The 16,189-nt window shown below is 35.9% G+C and overlaps 1 long non-coding RNA gene across 1 annotated transcript in view; it reads right to left on the bottom strand.

The window, feature by feature from the left end:
• Nucleotides 1-16,189, bottom strand: part of LOC144581403 (uncharacterized) — a 99,009-nt gene that overhangs the window by 67,569 nt on the left and 15,251 nt on the right. Inside the window, exon 4 of the long non-coding RNA XR_013532091.1 lies at nt 15,083-15,126. This is a non-coding gene — a long non-coding RNA (uncharacterized LOC144581403). The remainder of the gene's footprint in view (nt 1-15,082; nt 15,127-16,189) is intronic.

Here is a 16,189-nt window from a genome sequence, read left to right as displayed (position 1 = left end):
GTGAACCATCTCCACTACTGTCTCTATCTCTTCACTGTCTATTCTCTATTTCCACCTTGAGCCTCTTCAGTCTGGTCTCTGACCTGACGGTGGAATGGATATGTATGTTTTTCCCGCTTATCCACCATTCCACATAGCTATAAACTTGTCTATTTTCCTGAGTGCTAGGGAGCTGTTTTTTCTTTTTCCTCTGGACTTTTGAAATCTGACCGTTGTCTGAAATTCAGTCTATAGCCTGTTGGCTGTCTCTTGATGAAGTCTTCTTTTTCAAGAACTCATTCATGGCCAGCCATGGAGATTCACATCTGCAATCCCAGCATCTTGGGAGGCTGAGATGGGAAGATCACTTGAGCCCAGGAATTCAAGACCAGCCTGGGCAACACAGGGAGACTCTAGCTCTACAAATTTTTTTAAAAAAATTAGTCAAGAGTGGTGGCACACATCATTGGTCCTAGCTATCGGGGGGCTGAGGTGGGAGGATCATTTGAGCTCTGAAGGTCAAGGCTGCTGTGAGCTGTGATTGCGCCACTGAACTCATTTCTCAAAGAAAAAAAAAAGAACTCATTCGTCCTCAATACTTCAACTCTCACTTGATTCCTGCATCTTAGCCCCAACTATCTAATGGGCATCCCACTAAAGTTATGGCCTCATCTAGGATAGAACTCATTATTGGACCATCTGAGCTGACTATTGTCGGTCTTCATTGTTTCATTACTAAGTCCTATCATTTTTATATAGATTCTGTCTCTCAAATCTATCTTTTTACTTCTCTTTGCAATTATTGTTCTTAGGCTATGGCTTCATTATCACACTGATTTCTCCCTGCCCTGGTCTGACATTAGTCTTTCAAAATAAGGCTAAGACATAGGCTTGCATATTGGTAGTTTATTTGGACAATATCCCAAGAAGTATAACTGAGAGCCTAAGAGAGCAGGACACAGAAGGAGGGAGAATGAGTTCAAAAATGCCTTATTGAATTGGCCACCACTATGGGTAATTGCTGCTAGGTCACACTAAGATTTTATGACTCTTATGAAATGCACCTCAGAAAATCCACCTGAGAGATGAAAAGGAAAAACAAACAAACATTTATTTATAAGTTCCTGTCCTCCACTGATTAAAGATGACCCTATTGGCAATACCTCCCCAGCACTTCCTGATTGCACATGCCTGACTCTGGGTAGTTCTGCTGGCCTCCACCATGGTATTATAGAAGTTCTGCACATCCAAGAGACAAGCAAATAAAAACCAAAGACATGAGAAGTGGTAGGTAAATGTTTGGGGCTTAGGTGACTGTTGTCCAGTTATATCAACAAGAATACTGGTCCAAACCTATTATAGTAGCTACTAGAGCAAGACATGGCAGGAAGAGGACTTGACTGGTTTATAAAAGGCATATAATACACTTTTAATTTAATTTGTTGTGTGGGTTTCTTGTTTCTTCAGTAGGACTCTAAATGTCTCAGTAACATATATCCATTCAGTAGAATGAAGACACTTGCTAAATAAATAATTTAATCATTCATATTCAATTTTCTCATGATGTCAAAATCTTAAATCTTTCCAGTTCTATTTTCTCAATAAATTGACTAATTTAGTAAAATTCATGTCATCTAGTTAACTATCTGGAATTTTACCAAAAACTACCACCAGCCCTCTCTGGCTCTGCTCCCAGTATTGATATCAAAGCACTCCTACCCACCATTATTAAAGCTTATATTTTGAACTGTTTTCTCCTGATCATACTACATTCCTATTGTATGGTTTTCCTCAAGACCATGGGACCTTTGTGTAAGAAGTCTAACCAGTTTAGCAACACAGTCACTGGCTAAAAAAAATATCAAGGTGAATGGACTATCTAAGGTTGAAACACTGGGCTCATTACCTGGCCATCTAAGCTAGACTGTGTTTTGAAATCTTCCACCCCTGGACTGAGATCAGATTGTTCCAGTAACTTAAGGTTGCTTTTCATTACATTTACTTATCTTTACATCCCACAGCTTAAATAGACATTTTTTGCATTCTCTAATCTATTCCATCAAGATAGGTTAGAAACACTTAGGCAAGTCATATCAGTTCAGGTTAGATGATGACATTCAGACTATGTTTATATCCTACATGCAAATAGTGTTTATATTGAGAATGTTCTAAAAATGAGAAAAGGAAAATAAATTCTTCTTCTTCATCCTTTGAGAGGAACATAACATCCACAGAATTTATCAAGCTCTTTACTTACCATCAGGGGTTTCTAAAAGTTGAAGACAGAGTTTTCAGAACACCTCCCCTAAAGGAAATTTGGGAAGTTATTTAGACCTGAGATAAATGCCCTTACTGTTTTTAAAGATACTAGGAGAAAAGTTAAAGAATTTGAAAAATGTACTCATTCATTTAGCAAATATTCACTAAGTATTCTGCTGTGAAAGAATACTTAAGTGACCTTGTCGTCACTTAAAAATATCTTTATTTTCTCACTTACACAATATTAAACACATTTTCTGCTAAGCAAACAAACTAAAAACTTGGAAAATATAAAAGTGCCTATAATCACACCACTCAAAGGAATAGTGTTAACCTCCAATGGATGTCTCCATTGCTTCTTCAGTAGAATCCCCTCAAAAATGTTTTCATGGGTTGAAAACATTAAAAAGAGAAAACATTAAAAAGAGTCTCGGGTAGACTTATTTCTAGGTACTGGGACTGCATCTTACTCTTCATGGTTTCAACCCTAAGAGCTGACACATACTATGTGCTAATAAAAACATTTAGGAAGGTGGTTCATCAGTCTTATTAGAAAACAGACAAAAACAAAATACATTACCAAATGAGCTCAATACCCCACAGTACCTGCTGTGAAGTAGGACATTTAGAATGCTCAGTCTCGTTAACTCATTCTGATTACAAGTGAAAGTGCACCAATCTTGAATAGAGTTTCTCTATGTTTACCACAAGATGATACACTTTGGTGTTTCATTAGGAATGATACTTGGTGGCATGAGCAATAAAAGTCCATCCTCGCCTGGTTACTGAGAATCAGGAATATGCCATCATTTGGAGCACATATGGTAGCAACAGTCTAAAACTCTTTGCACTACTTTTTGTTTCCCATCAACCAGCAAAATAAGGCAAAGATCGACTGACAAATGTCAGTAACTGATTTCTCATATATGACAAAAGGTGACTAAACTGATAAAATTCTCATTTTAATGTTTTTGCCAGAAGGCTCAAGTAATTAACAAAACTAACCAACAAAAAATGAGAACAAAGCCCATTATTTTTCTTAGGTTTGGGAATTACGTAAGTACTTTCCTTCAAAAACAAAAGTTTTCCAGTTGATATCTGTATGCTAAATGTAAACAATTAGCCTGTTTTAATATGGAATTTTCTCTTTTATTTTTAGTATTAGAAGGGAGATTCTAATACATCTATGGGAAGTAGTATCACCCCATATTTGTAACCTCAGGACATAAAACAAATATGTCTGACCCACTTCAAAGTGTGGAGATGGGTCCCATATTTGTAAAACTAAGTTCTTTTTGCCCTTAAGGAAATGAAACCAGCTTTTAGTCTGCCAGTGTTTTTGCTATGGTTTTAATATGCATAAACTTTATCATGAAAGAAGAGAGCAGATATTTGGAGCTGAGAAATAAAAAAAAAAAAAGTAACAAGTCTAGCATGGGAGACCTGGGGGAAATGGATGGTGGTGCCATTTATTGAAACGGAAAAGGCAGAAAAGCAGGTTTGGGGAAGCTGGAGAGTGAGGAGTTCTGTGTGGCTACTTGGTATATGTGGTAACAGAATTCAATCTTGATTGTGAGTCTCTGGCACTGGTTTAACTGAGCTTCTGCCTTGGTCCTGGTTTTCATTCTGTTCCAATTCCCCAAGAGAAAGGAGTCTTGCCTTGCTTTTGCCAGCTTCTTTACTGGGCTCTTCCATCACCTCTCCCCTTGAATAGTAGGCCAGTAGGGACAGGCCATCTAGGTGTCACTTCCGATCAGGCTTTCAAGGCCAGCTACCTACCTTACCTAGAGTTCAAGAGATTCTTTTATGTCAACCTCTCTGTGCTAAGATTATGGATCATCAGTCATTCAGAAGTCAGGCCCCTTCCTGACTTCTCTGTCTTGTGGACAATTGGCTTTGTCACAGTGAGTTCTGAGAAGGACAGTTGTTCAATTAAGAGAACAGATTTTTCAGACTATTCATCTGTTAGCTGAAGAAAATAAGGTGCTATGGGATAAATGGTTAGTTGTATAGAATACATGAACCTAGGAATAACCATCAGCCTCTTGAAGACCTCATTAAGCAAGAACATATATGCTAGTTAGTTTCAGTGTCTTGAAGAAGAGTCTCTGCTGTTTTAAGTAATGTATCTCAAAGATTGCAAAGGCATTTTTTTTTTCAAAGTAAGCCTTAAAAGTATTAGTACAGCCAGGCACAGTGGCTCACACCTGTAATCCTAGCACTTCGAGAGGCCAAGGCATGCAGATTGCCTGAGCTCAGGAGTTGAGGAGGTCAGCCTGAGCAATACTGTGAAACCCTGTCTCTACTAAAATATAAAAAATTAGCTGGGCATGGCAGCATGTGCTTGTAATCCCAGCTACTTAGGGGGAGGCTGAGGCAGGAGAACTGCTTGAACCCACGTGGCGAAGGTTGCTGTGAGCTGAGATCAGGCCACTGCACTCCAGTTGGGTGACAGAGTGAGACTCTGTCTCCAAAAAAACAAAAAATTATAAGTATGGAGTTAGAGTTACCATGTATATTTGAACTGTACAGTGAACCACTGCGACAATTCAGGCTAACGGACTCCATAACCTCTTAATTATCTTGACAGTTGAGAAAAAATTAGCAATTCCTATACTGAATTACCTAAGTAATTACGGTTATAGATCTTACTACTGTCTTTTATAATAAATGATGTCCTAATTTGAGTTGTCATTGTTTCAAATGACATTTTAGGGTTCAACTTCTTTCCTACAAGATAGAGAAAACTTAAGAAAAAGGTCTTTTAGAACCCCAAGTCTTGTAATAACTGCCATTAAACCAGGAACAAATTCTCTATCAAAATGAGCCTAAAGTTCATCTCTATTCTGACACACATAGGGATGACTCTAATTTTCTAGTATGAAAAAATTTAATCAAATGAGGAAATATCCTGATTTTAAAATGAATCGATGGTTTAATTGAAAATATTAAAATTTTAAATAGTAATTATATTTCCCAAGGCTGCCAAACTAGTTCCTTCTTCCTTATACTGCTAAGCTATTTGGCCAGCGAAATGAACAGTGATCTTTTTTTATTCAAGTGTACTATAGAATCAGTGAGTGGCTTTCAGCTCTAAATTTACTCACTTTGGTGGTCCTGCTAATCATAAACTTACTAGCCTTCAGGGAATGGCATTAAATATTTTTCTCTTTTGGCAACTTAGTCTCTGAATTCAAAATTGAATGATGCTTTCATATCAAATGACCAATTCAAGTGTTTTTTAAACGTATTTTCCTAAGATGCAGCATATATCTTTAGCAAACAGTAAATAATTATTATACTTATGCCAATTATTTAAATCATAATAAAACACTTATTGACAAATAAAATAGCAATTACTAATATAAAATGGGGAAATAGTCTGTTTTTACTCTTCTACATTTGTATTGAGAACATCAAAGACATTTTTGAGTAATGGTTTTACCAAGCAAAGTAAAGCGAATATTTATCTGGTGGATTCAGGCAGCAGAAGATAACACATAGTTTACATGTTTCAAGAAATTCCATACTTCCTGCAACAAATATAAACTAATATCCAAATTATCTTAGTCAATTTGGGCTTGTATATCAAAGTGCTATATATTGGGTAACATAAACAATAGAAATTTATTTCTCACAGTTCTGGAGACTTAAGTCTGAGATGAGGGTGCTAACATGGTGAGGGTCTGTTGAGGGTCCCCTTCTGGCTGCAGACTGCCAGTTTCTCATTGTACCCTCATATGGTGGAAAGACAGCTAGCTAGCTCTCTGTTCTCTTCTTTTAAGAGCACTAATCCCATTAATGAAGAGTCCGCCTTCCAAAGTCCCTTCCACCAACTACTATCACAATGGGATTAAAGTTTTAACATATGAAATTTGGGAAGCATGTGAACATTCAGTCCATTGCACAAATCTTCTGACCCATCCTAAACTTATTAGGATTTTTCTCATTCCAGCTACAGAAATCCCATATGAAAGTCTATGACATTAAATAGCAAAAAATGATGATATCCATCCACAAGATGCATTTTTCCCCCCACTGGCCCGTAGTGGACCTTTAAATGTGAAACATTTATAAACAATTGATGATATGAAGGGATTACACAACAAATGTTTCACCTCTGATTGGTAAAAAGCCAAATGAGGTAGAGAGGATATAGGTTTAAAAAGAGCCTTGAGTAACATCCTAGGGCATCAAAAGGGAATGAAAAGAAACTTAGGAAAGGTAGAAAGTGAGCTCAGCAGATGTTAATTTTCTTGAGTTGCTCAAATTATTTAGGACAACTGCAATTAATTCCAAGTCAAGTTTAACAATCCGGAAAAACTGATTTGGAAAAGTGAGATTGAGACTTTAATTGAATATGAGAAAAAGCAATGGATCAGCAATTGGGTAACTATGTAGGAACTGCAGATCCAGGAATTAAGCAGACTGGCTGAGATCTGTAAAATGGATCACTGTTAGAAATATAAATCACCATAATTTCCCATCTGCTACTGGTATCAAGGCAGAAAGACTAGTTTTCAAATAATAATAAAAGCAAATATTTGTGGAGTGCTAATCTAACAGCTTTGCTATATTACCTCAGTTATTCTCACAGTAACCTGTGGGGACTCATTGAGACCCCCAGAGTTACTATAAAGATTATTCTGAAGACATTTGAGACTCAACAGATGCAGAAAAAAAGCTTTTTCAGAGCTTCCCTTATCTCACTAAATACAGAAACTACTGGGAGTGAGGCTGCCATACATCTTCTCCTCCGAAGAATTTTACTGGCCAGAAAGAAGATAGAGACCACTTGTACCTGCATAAAAAAAATCACAAACTTTCTTATTTCTTCTTCTAAATAATACTCATTTGTTCTTTCCATAGAAACATTTACTACCCTTTTTCTTTCCCCCACTAAGTTACCTTTCGCCTATTAAATTAGGTATACAAACCCCCATCTTCAGTTGTTTAGAGTCACATTTTTCTGTGTGCTACTGCATGAATAAAAATCTGTGTTTTGTCTAAGTTTAATTCCCAGGCCCCCTGAACCTAAAAGGGTAGAGGAAAAGATTTTCCTCTTCAACAAACCCTATGAAAAGCAATTTAGTCTTCTTTATAAACATGATAAAACTTAGACTCCAAGAAGTTATAAAACTTGCCCAAGATCACTAAACTGAAGGAGTGAGAACTCAAATACAGGTTAGGCTGGGCACAGTGGTTCATGCCTGTAATCCCAGCACTTTGGGAGGCCAAGGCAGGCAGATCACATGAGGTCAGAGTTCGAGACCAGCCTGGCCAACATGATGGAACCCTGTCCCTACTAAAAATACAAAAATTAGCTGGGCGTGGTGGCACATGCCTGTAATCCCTGCTACTCTGCACGCTAAGCACGAGAATCACTTGAATAGGGGAGGCGGAGGTTACAGGGAGCCAAGATCACACCACTGCACTCCAGTCTGGGAGACAGAGCAATACCCTGTCTCAAAACAAAACAACAACAAAACAAATGCAAGCTATATTGTCTCAAGAGTCTACACCACTATCACTCCATTAAATTGTTCTTATATGGTCTAAAGGCTTTAGAAGCCCATGCAAATGGGAAGATTTTAAAAGTGAGTCTTCTTAGACCTTACTATGAGGTGTCCTAATTTGAATATTTTGGTATTTACCAGGAGGGGCATTATTTGGGTAACTACAAGGTTTACCTAAATTATTTGGTAAGAGCAAAGATCAATGAAGCATTTAACTTTATTTTGCTTCCTTCACAAACCAGTTTCTAAGGTTGCTATGTTTAATTCACTGGAAAAAATTCCTTACATACAATTGAAAAACTGACTCAAGGTGAAAGAATCCAGCATGAGTAAGACTTGTGGTTTGTCACAGTCAGTAATGCGGAAGTTGAACAGGCAACACACAGGACATATACCAACCAGAGACCAATGCCTTTGAACTCCCAGACATGCTCCAACTTTGCACAGCCGAAGAAACAGCCACTGACTAGTCATTACTAGCAGCCATGAAGGAAGAAGACAGCTAGCCAAACTCACAGTCAATCAACTGCAGCTCAAAGGATAAGTATTAAAGGAGTAAGCTGGGGATGAGGGTGAAAGGGAAATAGGATGGGGGTACAAAGGTAAAAAGAGTGTCTCTGTGATAGACACAGACAGGAAAACAAGCACTGAAGTAGGCGGCACCAAAGACCTGTGTTAAAGATTGCCAAGACAAATATTCCTACCTCCCTCCAGTTAAAATGATGAACATAAATTAACATGGATAGATTTCCAAGACATTTTTAAGAAAAAAATCAAGATATAAAACAATACATGTAACATTTTTGTTTTTAAAAGTCCATAAAATGGTATATATTTCTTAAGGATATACACACATAAATGTCCACCTGTATATGCACAATAAAAAGACTGGAAGCATATCATGGAAATAAACAGAGACCACTCAACATGAGAACAATCAGATGCTATTTATTCATTGCTTACTATAACAAGAGAGTCAAACACCATCACTTGTGTTTGGCAGATAGTCACAGGCAGCCAAGGCAGAAGTGAAAAGCTATATAGTAAAAAGATGGAGGATTCACATATGCTACAATTGGAAACTGTTGGTTTGGGAAGTTAGAGGTGGGTAATTACAAGTGAGGCATCTTAAGAGATTGTTTGAGCAGTACATTTGACTTTGCCTGGCTGGTCCTAAGTTAAAAGCTGATAGTCATTGGCCAAGCTCTGACATTTCTGGACCAATTGTATCAGAGCTTGTGGTTTGGCTTCCAGGCTGGTTGCTGCAGAGAGTCTCGTCTTTGTCTGTTTGCATATTTAGTCTCTCAGTATGCACCAAACTGATATTAGTGTTTACTACTGGCAAGATGGGAAGGAGTAGGGTCAGCAAATAATTTCATATTGTGTAATTTTAAATTTGTTTATAAGGAGAATATATTTACTCATTTTTTTATTTGTATCATTTTGTAAAATTCTGAAGCAAAATGGCAGATTGATAGCTGCCATTCCTAATACAACAACACTGCAAAATGGGTTGTATTCTTATTTTACAGTGGAGGAAAGTGAGGCACTAATAATCAACCTGCCCAAGACCACACAGTTGATAAATAGCAAATGGAAGTTAATTCCAGGCATATCTGATCCTAAAAGTTACTTTTCACTATGCCATACTGCTGCTTAACAAATGCATAGTTACACTAACATTAAAAGAGAGAATGGGCTGGGCATGGTGGCTCATGCCTGTAATCCCAGCACTTTGGGAGGCCAAGGCAGGAGGACTGCTTGAGCCCAGGAACTTGAGACCAGCTTGGGCAACAAAGCAAGATCCTGTCTCTACAAAAATTTTTTTAAATTAGCTGGGTGTAATGGTGCATGCCTGTGGTCCCAAGTACTTGGGAGGCTGAGGCAGGAGGATCACTTGAGCCTGCAGTAAGCCATGTTTGCCCCACTGTACTCTAGCCTGGGTGACAGACTGAAACCCTGTCTCAATAAAAAAAAAGGAAGAAAAAAAAAAAGAATGGTCATTTTTACCTTTTACAAAGGGTGAGCATAACATATTGGATTAACCCAATATTAGCACTATTAGTACAATATTTGCATCTATCTACTAAAATGGTGTTACAACTCAGAAATGGCTACAGCCATTGCAAGTTGAGTTATACAAAGTTATATCGACACATAACATCACATGACAGTCCTGCCTCAAGTCTGATCCTTTGTACTTCCAGAAGGGTAGCTTTGGTTTTTGAGAAAGAGATAGCATTTAAAATGTGGTTATAACATGAGAAAGTAGGTATCTTTCAGAAAATTCCTTTTAAGGCAGCATCTATCACCTATATTATTGATAATGGTGTTGGCCAATTTCTAATCTAGGAAAGGCTAATGAATCAATTTCCTATGGGTTTAAAGCAGTTGTGTGAACCAGTTGACTGTTTTCATGTGGTAATGTAGCTAACTTAACTTTGATTACCTTGATGATCAAGAATTTAGAGGTAGCTCTAAATTAAGACAGACTAAGCAATCCTTGCAGGATTAAATTTTTTATAATTTTAAATTGGAACCACAGGTTGTAATGATCCATTTAAAAACCAACAGTTTTTATGTTAGGTAACTACAGAACTCACAAGGAAAAACAGATTAATATCTATAAATATTTTTGCTATTTACTGCCCTAAATATTACCTTGATGATTTACAGTAACTCAGTGCTTCTTAACACTGAAACAGCACATTAAATCATCTGGAGAGCTTCAACAATATTGATGCCCTCCTCCCTTCCTCCAAGATTCTGATTTAACTGGTCTAGGGAAGGTCTCTGCATCAGTATTTTTAAAAAGATCACTAGTTGATTCTAATAAGCAGCCTAGGTTGAAAAGCACTGCTACAGATTAAGAAGCTAAAGTGAAAAGGACTTCATGTGTGTGTTTGTTCACTAGCATCCATTCCTGTGGAGAATCATTATCTCCTAGGCTATGAGGTCCTGGTGAGGCTGACCCTGACTCTTCTAATACATAGTGAGTCCTCGTAGTGTGGACATGACCCAGTTCAGAGTAATGCTTTGTGTATGTTGATGCTATATAATTAGATACCCATATATTTTATATCCTCATGGTGGCTTAATATTTTTTTCATTATGAAGCATACATTTTATTTCTACGAATGCTTTTACCTTATAGTTTGCTGCTACGGTTTGAATGTCTCTGTCAAAACTCATGTTGAAATTTAATTGCCATTGTGAAACTACCTTTGCAAAAATTATAACTGAGAGAATTGTAACAGTGAAAGAGATCTGATCTAACCAACACCATCTTGCCTTTTCTGGGTGTGGGCCAAGGTAACTTTGAGAAATTTAATTTATAGTTTAAATGAAAATAACACTACCCCAAACTAAACCACCTTTACAAAATAAATGAAAACCCACCAGAGTAGGAAAATGAGAAGAGGGGGTTGAATCCTGCTAAAATACAGGTATATATGATTACCAGCCATTATTCCAGAGATTACAAGATTGGTAACTTCTTCAATTACTCCTTTATTGATTTTTTGAGATGTCTTTTCACACTTTTGAACTTCTGACTACCAGACAGTCCCACCTGGACCTGCAATTCTAGATTCAACCAGTCCTAGAGCCCCCACCCAGAAACAGACACAGTGCAGGAGTGCTGTTTTCCACACCTTATGATGACATCCCCAGCTAATCAGTATTTCCTAATCCCTAACCCACTACCTGTCAAACTATCCTCAAATAGCCTCTAAATTTTCAGGGAGGCTGATTTAAGTAATAATAAAATTCCTGTCTCCTGTTTAGCTGGCTCTAACATGTATTAACTTTCTATTACAATTCCCATGTCTTCATAAACAGGCTCTATCTGGACAGTGCGCAAACTGAACCTGTTGGGTGGTTACAACTGTAATAGTATTAAGAAGTGGGGCCTTTAAGAGGTGATAAGGTCATGGGGGCAGAGCCCTAATGAATAATCAAAACCATTATAATCAGAGTGGGTTAGTTATCACCGGAGTGGGTTCCTGATAAAAGAATGAATTTGGCCAGATTTCCTCTCTGTCTCGAGTGCTGTCTTGCTTGCCATGTGATGCCTTCCTCCATGGGATGACCCTCACTAAATGCCAGCACCATGTTCTTAGACTTCCCAGCCCAAGAATTATGAGACAAGTATATTTCTTTTCTTAAATTACAGTCTATGATATTGTTACAGCAGGAGAAAACAGATATTTGCTTTATCTGATATGTTACATAAATTTGATTTATGAAATCAAATTTTATTGAAAATATATAAATCTTCATTGAAAATATTTATATATTCTATTGAAAATTTATACGTGGATCTGACTGATGTATAACTATGTTAGCATTTCTTTGGCTAGTGCAGACATATTTTTCTATCCTTTTAACCTTTCTGCATTCTCACAATTTAAACATCATGCTTGCAAACAGTACAAAATTGACTTTGTTATATAATGAAGTATTTTCTTCTTTTACATTTAATGTAATTATTATACATTTGTATTTAAATCTACCATTTTATGAAGTGCTTTCTGTTTATATTGTCCGTCTTTCTTGCTTTCTTTTTGGATGCAATTTTAATTGCATTTTGCCCTCTAAATTATCTTGGAGGTTATATAAAAATCACTTAGGAAGATACTACTGTTTCTTCTTATTATCTAATTAATTTTGCAGTCGTATTTTATTTTCAAGCAGACATGCAACAATACATGCTTCATTTTTATAGTCATGAGAAAAACATGTTTGAAAAGCAAGCCATCATAATTTTGAGAGAAGTTCTCGGGAACTTCCTGGGAGGGGAGAATAGTCATTTGATCTCATGATCTATATGAGAGGCCAGTAACCTATATCCCATGAGTCAAATATAGCCCAAAGACTGGTTTCAGATGGCCTGTAAGCTAAGGAAGGATTTTACATTTTTAAAGGGTTGAAAAAAAATTTTAAAAAACATATGTGACAGAGACCATGTATTATCTATCTGGCCCTTTACAGAAAAAGTTTGCTGATGACTATCCTATATCATCTTGCCAAGACCTGTAAAAGTTCTAAGAGTTTTAACCTACTTGCAAACTAGTAATTACTTTGCTAATTTCATGTATGCTAGTGGGAGACAGGATAATCCAGGGTCAGAAAACAAAGGACGTTGTTATTTACAACAATAGCAGTCATCAGAACATCAGCATTAGCACCATTTCCTTATGCCCCAATTTCCACAAGGTAATATGAAGAGAGCCAGCTGACCCCAGCATGCACAGCAGCTGTATTACAGGAGAGGATAATGAGCTTATGGCACCCAAATCTTTTATTATGGACAGTAAGCACACCTGCTCCTTGCTCTGCACGGAGACATTATCTCAATCTTCCAATTTGCTATGACAAATATTTACGAAAAGACAGTTTGGAAAAAGTCTATAACTCTGAGTAAAAGATACAGAGAAACACAAGAGAATCATGGAGCACTGTGATCCAAATCTAAATTTGTATCTATAGCTGCCTACAGATTTTATGATAGTTGTATCATTTCAAAAGTTTATCTTAGCTAAATGCTAAACTATTTTCAGTATTATCTTAAAAAGTACAGGAAATAATAGTGCATCACCTCATAGGGATTTCTAAAGGCAGTTTAAAATCTTAACATTGAAAAGCTATTATTCAGCTATTTAAAAAAAATTTTGATATGCAGAAGGATTGATTTATGGCAGGGACCAGATAAGTGATAACTTACTCTATAGTCATCTTCTAACTAATTTGGTAACTCAACATTTTCTTTGGTGAATGCATAAACTATATCATGTTCTATAAAATTTTATTATTACTGTCCAAAATGTTTTTTAAATTATCCCAGAATTTGGCCAGGCACAGTGGCTCAGACCTGTAATCTCAGCATTTTGGGAGGCCAAAGCGGGTGGATCACTTGAGATCAGGAATTCAAGATCAGCCTGGCCAACATGGTGAAACCCCATCTCTATTAAAAATACAAAAATTAGCCTGGTGTGGTGGTATGTGCCTGTAGTCCGAGCTATTCAGGAGGCTGAGGCAGGAGAATCACTTGAACCTGGGAGGTGGAGTTTGCAGCGAGCTGAGCTAGTGCCACTGCACTGTATTCTAGGCAACAGAGCAAGACTCTACCTTAAAAATAAACAACCCAGAATTTAATAAGAAATACACATTTTAGAGAAGAAATTTAAACACTTTAAGAACATTTTAAAATGTATTGATTTAACAAGTATTATAGTTGATATTTAACATCTAGAAGTAGACCCAGTTAAGCAGTTTTCTTACAGCATTATAAATGGAACAGCGTTTCTAAAAATTGACTTTTTTTTTTAAAGAACGCTTTTATAAGATAAACATTTATAAGGATATAAACTATGTAACATTTATATCCCAAGCTGCTTCTATTAAAAACAATAAGCTGTAAAACTGGGAATCTTTTAGAAAATCTGGATCATCTTTAAATGTCAGATATGGGACAGTTAGTAAAATTCTCTAATATGAAACCTCTTTAACCTTAGAAACTAAAAGTATGAATTCCAGTCTGAACTGATCTGATGTTGCTTTGATATAGGCCTGAGCTGGAGAGCTCTGGAGAAAGCAAGATTACTTTGGGGACAATATGTAACCTCTTGTGTCCAACTAACTATGGTCTGGTAGCTCTGAGTTTCTAGCCTACTGAACAAAAGTTGCAGCTAAGATCTGATATTCCACTACCTAATTTTACTAATTTTAAAATAACTTTATAACATACAGGAAGTAAGAATATAAATGGAAAAAGCCTTGCATGATTGGTTGCTCTTCACTCCTTGTAAGTGTTGCTATTTAGATTTGTTCAGTCTCTTACTATAGTTTGGGTTAAACCAGAAGTCATTTTAGCTGAGGACTAAGTATGGGCTAGGTTTATGTGGATTATTTTCATATATTCATATATTAACTCATTTAGACATCCTTAAGTGTTTTGATAAAATTATATTTTAACTGTTCTATTCAAATATAGGTTTTCCAAGGCAAATACAGAATATAGAAAAAGTCCACATAAATCAATTTAATTTCATTTATCACATGCCAACATTTAACCAAGATAAATTTTATAGAGATGCTAGAACATCTGCTAGTCTCTGATAGAGTGTTTTAGGTGAGGTGAGGACCAGCAGTTTGAAAGAAGGTTGGAGAAAAGGATTACTTTGTCTGGTAAGGTAATGTTCTTTACTAATAAAACTTGCCCACCTATTGACTTTTAGGATCCCTGAAGGAAAAAGGAAATAGGAATCATTTAACTGTTAAACACATTTTTTTTGACAACCCAAACTCATCAGATTTATCATATTCACCTGTCTACAATGGTTTTTTCCTAGGCATGTCCTCACAGACTTCTCTGAAAAAAAGAAAGAAAAAAAGGCTGAGTTATATGTGAATTAAATTTACTTCTCATTATAAATTTACGAGACAAATGGCAACACAGGAAATGGGCTTCTAAGCAATTTGGAAATTATATATAACCTGACAGTCACAAAGAAGATTGAAATTTATGTGTAAAAAGTTATAAACAAAGTATAAAAATTTACCACAAAACGGGGAAAATATTTGCAACACATAATAGACAAAAACATTAATTTCTTTAATTTATAAGTTTTACAAATCACTAAGAAAAAAATGCAACTTGATAGAAAAATAGGCAAAAGATATTAAAAAACAGTTGACAGAAAAACAAATGCTCAACTTCACTATAATTAAATAAATGAAAAATAAAATAAGTTATATTTTTCAACTATGAGAGCATTAAAGGTAAAATATTCTGATAACACACAATGCTGGCAAGTAGCAGTGATAAAATGTAAATTAAAACTGTTTTTTGGAGCGCAATTTTGCCATATGTATCAATTTAAAATGCTTGTACTGTCTCAACTGTAATTTTATAGCTAGGAATTTATCTAATCAATAAAGTCTCAAAAATTACAAGGTTTATTTTCCAGTGTACTCACTGATCCATTACTGGTAATAAGAAAAAATGGAAAATAATCTAAATATCCATCAATCTGCCTGGTTAAGTAAATTATTATATACCCAATTAATTCAATTTTATTTAGCATTGAGCAGAAAGAATCATACATAGTGTTTAAAAAGCAAAAAAAAAAAAAAGTGCCTTATGATCTATTTATTTATATAAAGAAATAAATATAAGTTTTTCAGGAAACAAAGAAAAGAAACAATGAGGTAGCTGAAACAGATCCTTAGGGAGAGGAATCAGTAAAGACTTCATTTTTCATTTTATATCTTTATGCCTGATTTAAACTTTTATTTTGCCACATATATGTAAAAAATTTGTACACCTATAACATATTTTAAATAGTTCTTCTTGTCATACTGTTACATAAGATTTTACAGTAAATAAATTACATGAATAATTGTTCATGGCCCAGACATTCAATAATATGCAT

Source organism: Callithrix jacchus, chromosome 2, assembly GCF_049354715.1.
Source record: "Callithrix jacchus isolate 240 chromosome 2, calJac240_pri, whole genome shotgun sequence".
Lineage (NCBI taxonomy): Eukaryota > Metazoa > Chordata > Mammalia > Primates > Cebidae > Callithrix > Callithrix jacchus.
Note: the sequence above shows the minus strand (reverse complement) of the source record. Positions and strands in the feature narration are given on the sequence as shown.